General features: G+C 40.2%; 1 pseudogene; it reads right to left on the reverse strand.

The window, feature by feature from the left end:
• Window positions 1–2,328, reverse strand: part of LOC108309006 — a 6,088-nt pseudogene extending 3,760 nt beyond the window's left edge.
• Window positions 2,329–10,957: the final 8,629 nt, after the last annotated feature.

The following is a 10,957-nucleotide window of genomic DNA, read 5'->3' on the forward strand; positions in this document are numbered from 1 at the left end:
CTTCCTTCCTTCCTTCCTTCCTTCCTTCCTTCCTTCCTTCCTTCCTTTTCTTCCTTCCACTGCTATTGATTTAGCTCCCTTTACATACCAGGCACCTTTCCTGGTTCCATTCTTGGGCCAGGCAAAGACTCCTTCAGAATTTTAAGGCACCAAAGGCAGCTGGCACCTCTTAGGTTTGCTTTGAAAAGATACAAGGTTAGTGCCCATCTTCCTGTCTTCTGAATCCAGTCCTTTCCTTCTTTCTTCCCTAATTCCTGTTCTTTTTCTCTCATGACCCCTGGCTACCCATTAGCCTTTGGAAAAATTCTATTACGTTTTCTTGTGTGCTTTTTTCTTTTAAATGTATATGTTACCAGAAAGGGGTCTCAGTCAGAGCCCAAGAGAAGGATCTTGGATCTCACAGAAAGAATTTGAGGCGAACCCACAGAGTAAAGTGAAAACATGTTTTTAAGAAAGTAAAATAAAAGAATGGCTATTCCATAGAAAAAGTGAACCCGAGGGCTGCTGGCTGGCTATCTTTATGGTTACTTCTTGATCATATGATAAACAAGGGGTGGATTATTCATGGGTTTTCTGAAAAAGGCAGGGGGAGGGGAGGCTTTCCTAGAACTGAGGATTCCTTTCCTTTTAGACCATATAGGGTCACTCCCAGAGTTTGCCATGGCATTTATAAATTGTTGTGGTGCTGGTGGGAGTGTCTTTTAGCATGCTAATGTATTATACTTAGCATATAACGAGCAGTGAAGATGACCAGAGGACACTTTTGTCACTGTCTTGATTTTGGCAGGTTTTGTCTGGCTTCTTTACTGCATCCTCTTTTATCACTGGGGTTTTTGTGATAATGGTCCTGCCAACCTCCTATCTCATCCTGTGACTAAGAATGTCTAACCTCTCAGGAATGCAGCCCAGCAGGTCTCAGCCTCACTTCACCCAGCCACTGTTGAAGATGGAGTCACTCTGGTTCGAATGCCTCTGATGTGTAGAAATCCACTGTGCTCATTGAAGCCTGCCTTTTTATACACTTCTTGGTAGGCAGCAAATGTAGCAGAAAGAACAGGCAATTTTGAAGCAAGAAGAGTGATATGGTTAGGCTTTGTGTCCCCACCCAAATTTCATCTTGAATTGTAATCCACATAATCCCCAAGAGAGAGACCAGGTGGAGGTAACTGAATCATGAGGTGGTTTCCCCCATGCTGTTCTCGTGAGAGTGTGTGAGTTCTCATGAGATCTGATGGTTTCATAAGGGGCTCCTCTTCATTCAGCACTTCTCCTTCCTGCCCCCTTTGAAGACGGTGCTTGGCTCTCCCTTGGGCTTCTGCCATGATTGTAAGTTTCCTGAGCCATGGTGAGTCAACTAAACCTCTTTCCTTTATAAATTAAGCATTCTCAGGCAGTTCTTTACAGCAGTATGAAAACAGATTAACATAAAGAGTTTTCTGTTTTAAGTCCTGGCATCATCACTCACTATTGTGACCTTGGGCAAGTTAAGTTCTCTGTGTCTGTTTCTTCATCTGTGCAATGTGTATGATATTAATACCTACCTCATAGGTCTTTTTTTTTTTTTTTTTTTGGTCTTAAATAAAATGGTTCATTGGAAAAGTATGATGTATGCTGAAAAGCACCACAAAGACATTTCAAGTGTATGGACGGACCTCATGTACGCGGACCATGCAGAACGCAGCTTTAGCTCTGACTGCAGTAAAGGATTGTTCACATGCATGCTGGGAACTGGCTTGAGCACCCAGATTCCCAGATCCAGGAAAGCCTGTCATTTCAGTGCTTTTCATCCTTGCTCCAGAGGCAGATGTTTGAAGCTGGCTGAGATGTTTTCTGGATTAATTGCCCCCAAACATTCAGGGTTTTATGTTTCAGAACGTCGGGACAGGTTGGAATTTGAATCTCCCTTCTGCCACTCCTTGTCTTATTTTGGAAATGCACTTAAAGTCACATTTTTGAGATTCTGACTAAGTGATGCACTGAACTATTTGGAGCATTGGTTTGCGGCTGTTTCTAAGCCTGGACTCTTGACCCAGCTTTGCCTGCAGCTCTGGACTTGCCTTCAGGCTCCAGGGCTCCCTGTGTCCTTGCAGTGCTCTGGCCCCTGGCTTTGTTCTTTTGTGGCCTCTTGGCTTCTGAGTTAGGTTGGGCATCTCTCAGATTCCTTGGCTGCTGAGTCTGTATATCCCGTGACTCCTGGTCTCCCTCTCCTTTCACAAGCTGGTCGGTGACCATGCAGCCTTCTAGGTGGTCCAACCTTCTGGAGCTTTCTGCTGGGAAGACCTTGATAGGCCTAATCTCTCCTTTAACGTTAAGCAGAGCTGCCCTCATTCTTTTAACAGAAGCAGATGAACTCCGGCTGGACTCTTTGTGCTCCAGTGAGACTTGCTGTATTTACCACTGTATAGGATACATTCCCCACTTTTCCCAAATGTTGTTTTATATATGCAGCATAAAATTTTATACTTTATATATGAATAATATAATGATGATAATATATGAATATACAACATAAGATATATTACATATTGTATAATACTATACATGTAACATATACATCATATATGGCTCTATACAATATCTAGTTGTTTATTAGATACACAGGTTTTCTGGTCAGTCTTACACATTTGTATCAGGGACAGTCAGAAGGCTGAGAAGGAGGTAAAACAATGGGGCATGCTACCCCCTAGTGGCAGAGCATGGCAACATACATCTCTGCAAAGGTGGGTGCTTTTCCACCCTGTATCAAAAAACAAAACGAAACAAAACAAAAACATTAAGAGACCACACAGATAAATATAAAATTTGAGTAATTCCTCTATGTTATAAATTTGAGTGTTTTTTCACTGCAACTTGTATTCATAAATACCAAGGTATTTTTTAGTTCTGTGATTTTCTTCTTCTTTTTAGGTATAATAGACTGTGTATCAAAATGATATTTTTAAAAAATGGAGTCACAATGCTGTGTACTATATTTATAGGAAGAAAATATTTTCCATTGCAGCTTAGTCTTTACTTATTTTTCCAAAAAACTTTCTGAAAAATTGACATGCCAGCATGTGAAATGCTGGCAAACATGGCATTTACTGGCTCTGGTGCACAAAAAGTCACCAAATGCTTCTGTGAAGTCAAGGGTTTGGAGCAGGCTGACTCCAGATTGCTAGGGAGCCTCTCTAGGAGGCCAGCGGGCTGCTAGGTGGCCTTCTTTGCTAGTGCTGTAGCTTCCTCTGGTCCCTTTACTTGCATTCCTTCGAGCCTCTCCATCCGGGGCCCAGGTGGGAGACTCTGGCAAGCGGCTTACATGGTCCCCTGATACCAGGCGTGAGAACAGTAGCACTGCTGATTGTATGGAGTCCTGGCCACACTAGAAATACTTAACACACAGCACCTTAGACTGGAGGTGGGCAGATTTTTTTTTTTCTGAAAAGGACCAGAAAGTAAATATTAAATTAAATTAATTAATTAATTAATTTAGAGACAGAGTCTCACTCTGTTGCCTAGGCTGGAGTGCAGTGGTGCAATCTCTGCTCACTGCAACCTCCACCTCCCGGGTTCAAGCAATTCTCCTATCTCAACCTCCCAAGTCACTGGGACTACAGGCATGCACCACTGCTCCTGGCTGATTTTTGTATTTTTATTAGAGATGGGGTTTCACCATGTTGGCCAAGCTGGTCTTGAACTCCTGACCTCTGGTGATCCACCTACCTTGGCCTCCCAAACTGCCAGGATTAGAGGCATGAGCCACCTCATCTAGCCTAGAAAGTAAATATTTTAGACTTGTGGCCCAATACAGTCTCTGTTGCAGCTCCTCAGTTCTGTCACAGTGCAAAAGTGAAGGGGCATGACTGTGTTCCAATGAAACTGCATGAGCACAAATATTTGAACTTCATATTATTTTCACGTGTCATGAAATAGTACTCTCCTTTTGATTTTTTTCAACAGTTTTAAAATGGAAAATTATTCTTAGCTTGGCGACAGTATAAAAACAGACAACAGGCTGGAAGTGGCCCGAGGGCCATAGTTTGCTGACCCTCGTCTGAGTATTCCATCATCCCTTTCTAGTTATGGCAACTTTTTTTCTAATAATCACAAACAACTGGATTCACAACTATTCTATCCGGTTTCCTGGATAAAACACAGTTCATAACCGGTTAAAATTTCTGGTCAATTCTAAACAGGCACACATTTATTTAGATATATAGAACTGCTTTAAGGAGCCTGGCCCTTTATTTCCTCAAAAGAATTTGTTGATCCACTGAAAATTTTCTTTGAAAACCAACCTCATGGATGTTTTGTAAAAAGTCTCATTTAGAACGTTTGGGGACTCAGTCACCCCCTAATCCTCATCTTTTCGTGTACACACCTCTGTCCATTTTTTCCTCTCTTCTTCCTAATTAGCTGCCTGTATAATTAAACCTTTCCTCATTTAGAGGTTCTGAGTCCTCACGGATGCGCTAATCACCCCGTGGCCCTCCTGTGGCCTCGTCTATTTCCTTTTGAGATGGAGTGCCCAGCACTGAACGGCAGTCAAGGTCGGGCCGCCCGCATTTGTATTACACACTAGTTTGCCATTACCATGGTGTTCGCTCCTTAATACAGACTAATAGCTCATTCTCCTTCCTGACCTCCAGTGAGCACTGCGCAGCCATATTCAGTGCTGGCTTTGTGATAATCTCAAGATTTTTTTCTTTAGGAAGTTATAACTAATTCAAGGCCTATCAACGATCATAAATAGTTTAAATTGCTCTTTCGAGTGTGAACTGCCTCCCATGGGCCATTTAATTTACTGAATGTCCCCTGGCTGTGCTTGTTCTGTGACCAGCCCCTGTCCCTGCCCTTATTAACTCTGTTTCCATATCTCACTTTGGTCCAGTTGGGAGAGGTGGCACTTATATTTGGGAATGAGCTTGTGCTTGGCTATTGACCTACCTAGCAATGCATTAAAGATGGACTCGATCTGATTTAAAGTTTTATAAGCCCAAGGGGGTTGCCTCTGGAGGATTTTTAGAGGCCACACTGATCCTGTAATTGTGCTTAGAGGTGGTTTGCTTTTGCTTAGAGAAAATCTAGGAATTTTACTTTACCTGAAACTTTCCTTGTTTTGGGGTTTGACTGGGTTTTAATAATTTGCCACCTCTGGAAAACTTCTGAGACAAGGTTTTGCCCAGTTGGCTAGACTAAGTATTTTAGCTGTGTCCAATTGGTAACTGTTTAAGAGGTTTAAATACACAAATTAAGTTGGTGAAATTTGAATATGTGAATCTGGGTGAAGGATACATTGTGGTTTGGTTATACTATTTTTGTAGCTTTTCTGTTGGTTTGAAGTTCTTTGAAAATGAAAAGGTCCATTAATTAAGAAGGTGATTCAACATTTGGTCACAGTAGCACATGCCATTTGTACACTGCTGGCCTGGCCCATCTTCCTTCATGGGCCCTTTGGTGTATGCTTGGATTTATATCAGCCTTGTCCCGGTGAATGCTCCGGCTCTTCTGGTCCCCATCCCCACTTGTTTGCCCCATCTCAGTCAAGAACTCATCAAACGTAGGTCAGCACCAGTATGACAGGGGAGTGGGAGTAAACAGACATTGTCCCCGTCCTCAGGATGCTACAGTCTAACAGAGAAGACAGAAACTAAGCAGAGAAGCACAAAAGGCTGTAAAGGAGAAGTGCAGGTTGTGGAAGGGTCTAACCCATGGGGAGATCAGGGAACCTTTCTTGGGGGAAGTGGCATATTAGTCTGCTCTCATGCTGCTAATAAAGAAAAACTGAGACTGGTTAATTTATAAAGAAAAAGAGGTTTAATGAACTCACAGTTCCACGTGGCTGGGGTGACCTCACAGTCATGGTGGAAGGCAGAGGAGGTGCAAAGTCACATCTTACATGGCAGCAGGCAAGAGAGAGATTGTGCACAGGGGAACTCCCTTTATGAAACCATCAGATCTTATGAGACTTACTCATTATCATGAGAACAGCATGAGAAAGACCTGCCCCTGTGATTCAATTACCTCCAACTGGGTCCCTCCCACAATGCATGGGAATTATGGGAGCTACAATTTGAGATTTGGGTGAGGACACAGCCAAATCCTATCAAATGGTGTTTGAGCCCAGAGCTGTAGGATGGTGTAATCTCTTTGCCAAGGGGATTAGCTTGGCAAAGAGAGGGTGCAGGTATGCTGTAGGTAGGGAGACCAGCATGTGTGTGGGACTCCAGGGGCATGTCAGAGGTGTTGAGAGAAGCCCAGCCTGGCTGGAACAGAGAGTGCAGGAGGCTGGGCAGATGAGGTAGGAGGGGCGGGCAGGGTCTTGCAGACTGCTTAGCTAGCTTATTTTTCTTTATTCTGAGAGCCCAGGGAAGGAGTAGGCAGTAATGTCATAATGAGATTTGCATTTTTGAATACAAGCCCTCTAGCTGCAATGTAGAAAATGAATTGGAAAAGGCAGCAGTGGTGACAGCAAGAGAAGCAAGGAGTCTGTCACAGCATCCAGCAAGCCATGATGCTCTCCTGGTCCTGATGGTGGCTGGGCCAATAGAAAGAGTTGGGTAGATTTCAGAGTTACGTAGGAGGTGGACTCACAGACCTGGTGATTAATTGGGCTATCTCATTCTGATATTTTTTTATTGAAGAATTTCTCTGTTTTTCCTTTTGCGTTGTAGAGCTGGCTGGAAAATACTTTTTTTTCCCCAAGCTTTTGCAAATATACGCATTTACATGGCACTGACTAATTGTCTTGCTTGTGTATGTCCGAGATGAATATTCCTCCTGCAAAGATGGTGGTTTATCTTGTTCAATAAGATTGTGCTAATCAGAAATTGAGACTCATCCATCTCACATGTTCTAGAAATTTAAGCTGTAGGAGATGGAAATTAATGTAGTTTTTAAACAATCTATTGAACTTATGAAATTGCAATTAGACAATAGGATTTGTATTGGAAGATATGAATTTTGACAGGAAAGAGGCCCTGCATAATACAATCACAATACTGACAAATAAATGCCATTGTACTTTTCTGTGACAAGGATGATTTACAATTATAGTAGTACATGATTCTCTTTGATTTACAGCATCCTGTTAGCCATGGAATTACTTAGCAAAATCAGTTTGGCTTGATATAAGATTTTTTCCTTGCCTAGAAAAAATTTTAGCCTGAGGAAAAGATGACATTAATTTGGGAATAGTGGAGTTATCATTGAGTTATCAAAATAAATCTGAGGACATAAATCAGTTCTACTGCATGGAGAATGCTAAATCAATAAGTCCAGAAAGACTTTATTGATTCTACCGCCATCACTCAAGCCTTCTTCATTAGATTCCTCAGCCATATGTTTAATTGAAATGATAAGGTAGATAACTTTGGGTAAATCCACACATCCTGACTTTATTATGGGGTTGTTCAAGGTAATGAAAATGATTTGGCCAGGCTGGCTCTCTCCTTCAGAGTCGGGAGGGTACACATGGGAAGACTTCACATCTTCTTTCTGTCTCCTGTAACTTCTACTTCAGGCAGATGCTAGCTTAACAGCCTTAAGTCACTCTTTTAAAATTCAATTTAAAAACTGTATGAACAAACTGATCATAATTTAAGAGAACATGTAAAAAATTACTCATAGTTAATACCACCCTGAACCTATTGGCAACAATCGTGCTGAACTGTATTGTCCATTTCTATGTCTTGTCTCTCGCACTTAAATGATTGTGAGCAGTTGAGGGCAAGAAGCTCTTATCTCAGTATCCCTTAAATCTTGTTCAATGCATAAGTAACTTTATATAGCTGCAGTCAGAAGTGCATTAGTTAGCTGTTGCTACAAAACAAACAGCCCTCAAATGTAGTGGCTTATATCAAGAACCATTGTATTTGTTCATGATTCTTGGAGTCAGCTAGGTGTTTCTTCTGTTCTGGCCATCTAAGCTGGGACTGGATAGTGTAGGATGGCCTCACTCACATGTGTGGCAGCTAATGTGATAACAACTGGGATAATGACTATCTGCCTCTCATGATCCAATGGGCCAGTCACATGACAACAAAAGCGTTCCCATCAGCAAGAAGGGAAGTGATTCTCAAGTACTTGTGCAAGTTCTTATCAAGTTTTTGCTTGTGTCACACTTGCTTATATTCCAGTGGCCAAAGCCAGTTACATGCCAAGCCTGTATTTGAGGATTGCATAAACAGATTTTACCACTTGATGAGAGGACCTGCAAAATATTGTGGCCATTTTTCCTGATATACTACAGAAATGTAAGTAAATATGTATTTTTCTACTTTAAAAAATAAAAACTATAGGTGCTTCCCCTTGTTACTTTTTTTAAAGCTAATATATTAGATATTTACTGTTTACTAGAGGCTTTAAATATATATATTTAAATATATATGTGTATGTATATATTTTATATATAATATACATTCTATATTATATAAAAATGAATACATATATAAATATGTACTATATAAAATATATTTACATATATGTATCTATTTATACATATATATACATATATATAAATATATAATATAATATATGTATATATTTATATATAATATATATAATATGTATATATTTATATATAATATATATAATATGTATATATTTATATATAATATATTATATTTATATATTAAATCTGCAGAAGACCCCAAAATGTAAGTAAAATTATTATTCCCATGTTACTAGTAAGGAAGCTCACTGAAGTTCACACAGCTAGTAAGTGGGGAAGTAGAGATTTTAACCTTGATCTCTATGAATCTATTTAACTCTTAGCAGAATTTTCATCATGATTCTTCTTTCCCTCTTGTGTGTGTTCAGACGTTCATAATTTTTGAAGTTGTAGGAAATATCAGGAGGATTTCCCCAAGTTATGTGTGAGTCTACCCCTCTACTTCAATGCTTTTCTGACCCAAGGGTGACTTGGACCTTACAGGAGAACCATGTCAACTTTCAAGAGCACCAAATAAGATACCTCTGACTTTAGGTAATTTTGATGTTTGCATTTTCCCTAAACCATGGGGGCAAAGGAGTGGTAGCAAGATTTCAACAAACCCTAAATTAAGGGTCTGGGTACTAACCCATGTGACTGCTCACCGTCTCCTCCCTCTTCTCAGGCAGACATGCTATTGCATTCAAACATGGTCCAGCAATCTTTCCTTTCCTGCCTCCTCTTCCTAGATCAAGTAGCTTCCAGATGATTATTGTGAACTTATTCGGGTATCCTTTAGCCTTTCCCTGGCCAGTCATCTTCCTGTGATTTATCAGCTGATGGCTGGTTCCTGGTGGAGCCAAACTGATCAGACTTCAGGCTCAGGATGTGTTTTGAAGAAGGCTGTGCTAGGTTTGGTAACCCTACTTGTCAAATGGGTGATACTCAGAAGAAAACAAAATAGGTATAATTAGTTGGACTAGAAAGATCATACATGAGAATTAACACTGACATCTAGGACAAACCTTCAAAGCTTGGCCAGGAACTCAGATGGGCTTCTCCTTATCCTAACCACCACTTCAAGAACTTAGGCTCAAAATTAGGCAACTTCCCTAAAATCCAGAACCCATGTATATGAATGTGTCAAATGCTCAGCCTCTCAAAAATTCCCAGCCCACACAAGTATGTTTTGGGCATTTTCTAGTGGCGTCCTGGAGTGGCTCATACCAGGTTATGAGAGCTGATTGTCAAATTTTCAGGAAATTTGAAAGCCAGTTGTTAAACACAGCCATTCTTAAAAATTAAATTGTGTAAGCTTACAATTAATTACACGAAAAAGGCAATAAATTCTCAAAACTCATTAATTCCTATTTATTCTATTACCTTTTTACTGTTCTCTATGATCATGATGTTATCTCTACCCATTTTATCAGTATGGTGGAAACAGTATGTCACAGTGTGCTAGTGCACATTTCTTCCCAATTCTGCAGTCCATGAAATCAAAATGGTAGCTTGGAATCAACCCTGGTGGAAATATTTATACCTTGGAAATCTGAAAATGCTATCAGGGCTTGATTTATCTTGTTGATTGCCTAAACTTAAAGTGATGGGGAAGATGTAAATAATGGATATTAAACTTAAAAGTGTGTCATGTCTGTAACTGTTACATTGTGAATAGTACAAAAAGCTTAGGAAATTCTCTTGGTATTTGAAACTATCATCTGATTCAGCAAGCAATCACTCATGTCATTGAAGAACAAGTGAAAATATTGACATACATCTTTATTATCTCACTTCCTCTTTTCTTGTTAATGTAAAGAAAATATCAACCAACATTCATGTTGTAACTACACTCATTTGTCTATTCTAACCATAGATTGAGTACAGATACAAAAATTTTGCAAAAATCAACAAAGCCTTCTGTGAGAATCTATTGGCTATATGGAGTTTACAATAAAAAGTATTCTATAATTTGTTATCTGTAAATTGGGTGCTATAGATCCTTTATATTGGCAAGATTTATATCAAATACCTATATGCAGTATATTTATATGTGACTTCATTTTTCCCCAGAAAGCAATTGTTAGATGTTTACCAACCCCCTTTCTGAAGATGTTGAAGTGTGAGGAGTGGTGGATCCTCCTATGTGAAATTCTGGATTTCCCTGGGTCTTCTGGTAGGAAAGTGACCAACTGTGCTGCTCACACAGGAGTGAAAAATCTGTATATCATCTCTGTGAATGAGATCAAGGGACAGTGGAACTTCCTGCTGGCATGCGTAATGTGGTGACGACCACGGTCAGTAGGTGAGCCAGAGCTCAGAAGGAAGGTGTATCCAGCAGTGATCATATGACAACAAAAGTCATACCAGAGAAAAGATGGCTTGTTTCTTTATTTTGAAGAAAATGCCAGGGTTGTAGTAAACAATAAAGGTGCGATGAAAGGTTCTGCCATCACAGGGCCAGTTGCAAAGGAGTATGCAGCTGTGTGGCCCAGGCTGACATCCAATGCTGGCAGCACTGCATGAATCTTTAGTATATTTGTGAAA

This window comes from Cebus imitator, unplaced genomic scaffold, assembly GCF_001604975.1.
Source record: "Cebus imitator isolate Cc_AM_T3 unplaced genomic scaffold, Cebus_imitator-1.0 Scaffold91, whole genome shotgun sequence".
NCBI classification, from domain to species: Eukaryota; Metazoa; Chordata; class Mammalia; order Primates; family Cebidae; genus Cebus; species Cebus imitator.